The 6,000-nt window shown below is 36.7% G+C and overlaps 1 protein-coding gene across 1 annotated transcript in view; it reads right to left on the bottom strand.

Moving 5' to 3' along the window:
* Positions 1-3,697: 3,697 nt before the first annotated feature.
* LOC128687479 (adhesion G-protein coupled receptor G2-like) overlaps positions 3,698-6,000 on the bottom strand; it is a 102,322-nt gene continuing 100,019 nt past the window's right edge. The window contains exon 21 of the mRNA XM_070084069.1: positions 3,698-4,445. The gene's annotated coding sequence lies outside the window, so the exon portion shown is untranslated. The remainder of the gene's footprint in view (positions 4,446-6,000) is intronic.

Here is a 6,000-nt window from a genome sequence, read left to right as displayed (position 1 = left end):
GTTCCAGTTGCTTCAAGATCATAAAGTTCCAGAAGCTTCAAGATCATAAAGTTCCAGTTGCTTCAAGATCATAAAGTTCCAGAAGCTTCAAGATCATAAAGTTCCAGTTGCTTCAAGATCATAAAGTTCCAGAAGCTTCAAGATCATAAAGTTCCAGTTGCTTCAAGATCATAAAGTTCCAGAAGATTCAAGATCATAAAGTTCCAGAAGCTTCAAGATCATAAAGTTCCAGAAGCTTCAAGATCATAAAGTTCCAGAAGCTTCAAGATCATAAAGTTCCAGAAGCTTCAAGATCATAAAGTTCCAGAAGCTTCAAGATCATAAAGTTCCAGAAGCTTCAAGATCATAAAGTTCCAGAAGCTTCAAGATCATAAAGTTCCAGTTGCTTCAAGATCATAAAGTTCCAGAAGCTTCAAGATCATAAAGTTCCAGAAGCTTCAAGATCATAAAGTTCCAGAAGCTTCAAGATCATAAAGTTACAGTTGCTTCAAGATCATAAAGTTCCAGTTGCTTCAAGATCATAAAGTTCCAGAAGCTTCAAGATCATAAAGTTCCAGTTGCTTCAAGATCATAAAGTTCCAGAAGCTTCAAGATCATAAAGTTCCAGTTGCTTCAAGATCATAAAGTTCCAGAAGCTTCAAGATCATAAAGTTCCAGAAGCTTCAAGATCATAAAGTTCCAGAAGCTTCAAGATCATAAAGTTCCAGAAGCTTCAAGATCATAAAGTTCCAGAAGCTTCAAGATCATAAAGTTCCAGTTGCTTCAAGATCATAAAGTTCCAGAAGCTTCAAGATCATAAAGTTCCAGTTGCTTCAAGATCATAAAGTTCCAGTTGCTTCAAGATCATAAAGTTCCAGAAGCTTCAAGATCATAAAGTTCCAGTTGCTTCAAGATCATAAAGTTCCAGAAGCTTCAAGATCATAAAGTTCCAGTTGCTTCAAGATCATAAAGTTCCAGAAGCTTCAAGATCATAAAGTTCCAGAAGCTTCAAGATCATAAAGTTCCAGAAGCTTCAAGATCATAAAGTTCCAGTTGCTTCAAGATCATAAAGTTCCAGAAGCTTCAAGATCATAAAGTTCCAGTTGCTTCAAGATCATAAAGTTCCAGAAGCTTCAAGATCATAAAGTTCCAGAAGCTTCAAGATCATAAAGTTCCAGTTGCTTCAAGATCATAAAGTTCCAGTTGCTTCAAGATCATAAAGTTCCAGAAGCTTCAAGATCATAAAGTTCCAGAAGCTTCAAGATCATAAAGTTCCAGAAGCTTCAAGATCATAAAGTTCCAGTTGCTTCAAGATCATAAAGTTCCAGTTGCTTCAAGATCATAAAGTTCCAGAAGCTTCAAGATCATAAAGTTCCAGCTTCAAGATCATAAAGTTCCAGAAGCTTCAAGATCATAAAGTTCCAGAAGCTTCAAGATCATAAAGTTCCAGAAGCTTCAAGATCATAAAGTTCCAGAAGCTTCAAGATCATAAAGTTCCAGAAGCTTCAAGATCATAAAGTTCCAGAAGCTTCAAGATCATAAAGTTCCAGTTGCTTCAAGATCATAAAGTTCCAGAAGCTTCAAGATCATAAAGTTCCAGTTGCTTCAAGATCATAAAGTTCCAGAAGCTTCAAGATCATAAAGTTCCAGAAGCTTCAAGATCATAAAGTTCCAGTTGCTTCAAGATCATAAAGTTCCAGAATCTTCAAGGTCATAAAGTTCCAGTTGCTTCAAGATCATAAAGTTCCAGTTGCTTCAAGATCATAAAGTTCCAGAAGCTTCAAGATCATAAAGTTCCAGTTGCTTCAAGATCATAAAGTTCCAGTTGCTTCAAGATCATAAAGTTCCAGAAGCTTCAAGATCATAAAGTTCCAGTTGCTTCAAGATCATAAAGTTCCAGAAGCTTCAAGATCATAAAGTTCCAGAAGCTTCAAGATCATAAAGTTCCAGAAGCTTCAAGATCATAAAGTTCCAGAAGCTTCAAGATCATAAAGTTCCAGAAGCTTCAAGATCATAAAGTTCCAGTTGCTTCAAGATCATAAAGTTCCAGAAGCTTCAAGATCATAAAGTTCCAGTTGCTTCAAGATCATAAAGTTCCAGAAGCTTCAAGATCATAAAGTTCCAGTTGCTTCAAGATCATAAAGTTCCAGTTGCTTCAAGATCATAAAGTTCCAGAAGCTTCAAGATCATAAAGTTCCAGCTTCAAGATCATAAAGTTCCAGAAGCTTCAAGATCATAAAGTTCCAGAAGCTTCAAGATCATAAAGTTCCAGAAGCTTCAAGATCATAAAGTTCCAGAAGCTTCAAGATCATAAAGTTCCAGTAGCTTCAAGATCATAAAGTTCCAGTTGCTTCAAGATCATAAAGTTCCAGAAGCTTCAAGATCATAAAGTTCCAGGTGCTTCAAGATCATAAAGTTCCAAGATCATAAAGTTCCAGTTGCTTCAAGATCATAAAGTTCCAGAAGCTTCAAGATCATAAAGTTCCAGTTGCTTCAAGATCATAAAGTTCCAGAAGCTTCAAGATCATAAAGTTCCAGTTGCTTCAAGATCATAAAGTTCCAGAAGCTTCAAGATCATAAAGTTCCAGAAGCTTCAAGATCATAAAGTTCCAGTTGCTTCAAGATCATAAAGTTCCAGAAGCTTCAAGATCATAAAGTTCCAGAAGCTTCAAGATCATAAAAGCTTCAAGATCATAAAGTTCCAGAAGCTTCAAGATCATAAAGTTCCAGCTTCAAGATCATAAAGTTCCAGAAGCTTCAAGATCATAAAGTTCCAGAAGCTTCAAGATCATAAAGTTCCAGAAGCTTCAAGATCATAAAGTTCCAGAAGCTTCAAGATCATAAAGTTCCAGAAGCTTCAAGATCATAAAGTTCCAGTTGCTTCAAGATCATAAAGTTCCAGAAGCTTCAAGATCATAAAGTTCCAGTTGCTTCAAGATCATAAAGTTCCAGTTGCTTCAAGATCATAAAGTTCCAGAAGCTTCAAGATCATAAAGTTCCAGTTGCTTCAAGATCATAAAGTTCCAGAAGCTTCAAGATCATAAAGTTCCAGTTGCTTCAAGATCATAAAGTTCCAGAAGCTTCAAGATCATAAAGTTCCAGAAGCTTCAAGATCATAAAGTTCCAGAAGCTTCAAGATCATAAAGTTCCAGAAGCTTCAAGATCATAAAGTTCCAGAAGCTTCAAGATCATAAAGTTCCAGAAGCTTCAAGATCATAAAGTTCCAGTTGCTTCAAGATCATAAAGTTCCAGAAGCTTCAAGATCATAAAGTTCCAGAAGCTTCAAGATCATAAAGTTCCAGTTGCTTCAAGATCATAAAGTTCCAGTTGCTTCAAGATCATAAAGTTCCAGAAGCTTCAAGATCATAAAGTTCCAGAAGCTTCAAGATCATAAAGTTCCAGAAGATTCAAGATCATAAAGTTCCAGAAGCTTCAAGATCATAAAGTTCCAGAAGCTTCAAGATCATAAAGTTCCAGAAGCTTCAAGATCATAAAGTTCCAGAAGCTTCAAGATCATAAAGTTCCAGTTCCAGAAGCTTCAAGATCATAAAGTTCCAGAAGCTTCAAGATCATAAAGTTCCAGAAGCTTCAAGATCATAAAGTTCCAGAAGCTTCAAGATCATAAAGTTCCAGTTGCTTCAAGATCATAAAGTTCCAGAAGCTTCAAGATCATAAAGTTCCAGAAGCTTCAAGATCATAAAGTTCCAGAAGCTTCAAGATCATAAAGTTCCAGAAGCTTCAAGATCATAAAGTTCCAGAAGCTTCAAGATCATAAAGTTCCAGAAGCTTCAAGATCATAAAGTTCCAGAAGCTTCACGGTCCAAAAAAGTCGTGAGAGAATAATTCTCTGAATTAATACTGAACAAATATACAAGTCCGGTTATATTATAACATTCATGTTTGTGAAACATATTTCTTAGTACAAGATTATGATTATAATAATGAAAGAGAATGACTATTGCTAGAGAATGACTATAATAATGTGAGAGCATGACTACAACATCTATGGAGACGCTTGTTCTCACCCTCTCACGTAAACCCCCCTTAAATTATGTAAATTTCCTATCCTACGTTTTCTTGAACGTCTTAGTTTACAATGGTTAAATAATATCAATACATTTATAGCTGTGTCTGTCTGCTTACGCCTGATATAGTTATTTGCTTCGTTTATCTCCTTTGTAGCTGTGTGTATGTTTGTTGGGGTCTATCAACATTGCTTGGCCACCATTTGAGTACGGAGGAGGAAGAAGAGGAGAAGGAGAAGGATGTGTGTGAAGGAACGTAGCTACTACTGTCTGCTGGAGGTGAAGATGTTTTTAATGTAGCAGGAAGTCGAAGAGCCTTAGCCACACCTGCTAGCAGGTCCAGGTATCCTCACACAGGTGGCTACTGGTGCCATCACACAGGTGGTCCTAGCTGAGTTACATGTTAGCAGACAGAAAGCGGGACCCAGGTCGACCAGCCACCTGCAGGTACATAACAGCTGTGTAGTCACCTATTTGAACTCCAGGAGTCACACACTCACACTTTAAGGGAGCTAAGGGGTCACACACTCAGCACTGCAGGGGTCACACACTCAGCACTCCAGGGGTCACACACTCAGCACTCCAGGGGGGGTCACACACTATGATGCTAAACTGTATTCTGGAGGTAAATTCTTTTAGTCATCAAGAAACGGGCTTACACACGTCTCTGAGGCCTCCAGTATGACTGACACGACCTGTCAGTGTGACCTGTACCAACGTCGCTGTTTATTTATATATTTTATGTCTTTGCAAACAGTACATTGAGATTTTGTATTTACAATAGTGGTTTGCAATGCAAAGAGAGCCTCTATTATGCCTAGGCATTATGGGCCAACTTAACATTATTGGCTTACAGTCTACTTAACACTAAGGAGTATATCATAGTTGTACAGTAGGATAGTAATTATTTCGTAGTTGTACAGTGGATTATTAATTGTAAGTGAATCAAAATTTGTATTAGATAAAAGATATATTCATTTATTCAGAAATGCTTTTTGTGAAAACAATGATGTGTGTTTTCTTCTCTTCTACATTCTTTGTCACTATACTTAGTAACTGATGTCAGTTCTCTGCTACATTCTTTGTCACTATACTTAGTAACTGATGTCAGTTCTCTGCTACATTCTTTGTCACTATACTTAGTAACTGATGTCAGTTCTCTGCTACATTCTTTGTCACTATACTTAGTAACTGATGTCAGTTCTCTGCTACATTCTTTGTCACTATACTTAGTAACTGATGTCAGTTCTCTGCTACATTCTTTGTCACTATACTTAGTAACTGATGTCAGTTCTCTGCTACATTCTTTGTCACTATACTTAGTAACTGATGTCAGTTCTCTGCTACATTCTTTGTCACTATACTTAGTAACTGATGTCAGTTCTCTGCTACATTCTTTGTCACTATACTTAGTAACTGATGTCAGTTCTCTGCTACATTTTTTGTCACTATACTTAGTAACTGAAGTCAGTTCTCTGCTACATTCTTTGTCACTATACTTAGTAACTGATGTAAGTTCTCTGCTACATTCTTTGTCACTATACTTAGTAACTGATGTCAGTTCTCTGCTACATTCTTTGTCACTATACTTAGTAACTGATGTCAGTTCTCTGCTACATTCTTTGTCACTATACTTAGTAACTGATGTCAGTTCTCTGCTACATTCTTTGTCACTATACTTAGTAACTGATGTCAGTTCTCTGCTACATTCTTTGTCACTATACTTAGTAACTGATGTCAGTTCTCTGCTACATTCTTTGTCACTATACTTAGTAACTGATGTCAGTTCTCTGCTACATTCTTTGTCACTATACTTAGTAACTGATGTCAGTTCTCTGCTACATTCTTTGTCACTATACTTAGTAACTGATGTCAGTTCCCTGCTACATTCTTTGTCACTATACTTAGTAACTGATGTCAGTTCTCTGCTACATTCTTTGTCACTATACTTAGTAACTGATGTCAGTTCCCTGCTACATTCTTTGTCACTATAATT

Source organism: Cherax quadricarinatus, chromosome 11 (assembly GCF_038502225.1).
Source record: "Cherax quadricarinatus isolate ZL_2023a chromosome 11, ASM3850222v1, whole genome shotgun sequence".
Lineage (NCBI taxonomy): Eukaryota > Metazoa > Arthropoda > Malacostraca > Decapoda > Parastacidae > Cherax > Cherax quadricarinatus.
Note: the sequence above shows the minus strand (reverse complement) of the source record. Positions and strands in the feature narration are given on the sequence as shown.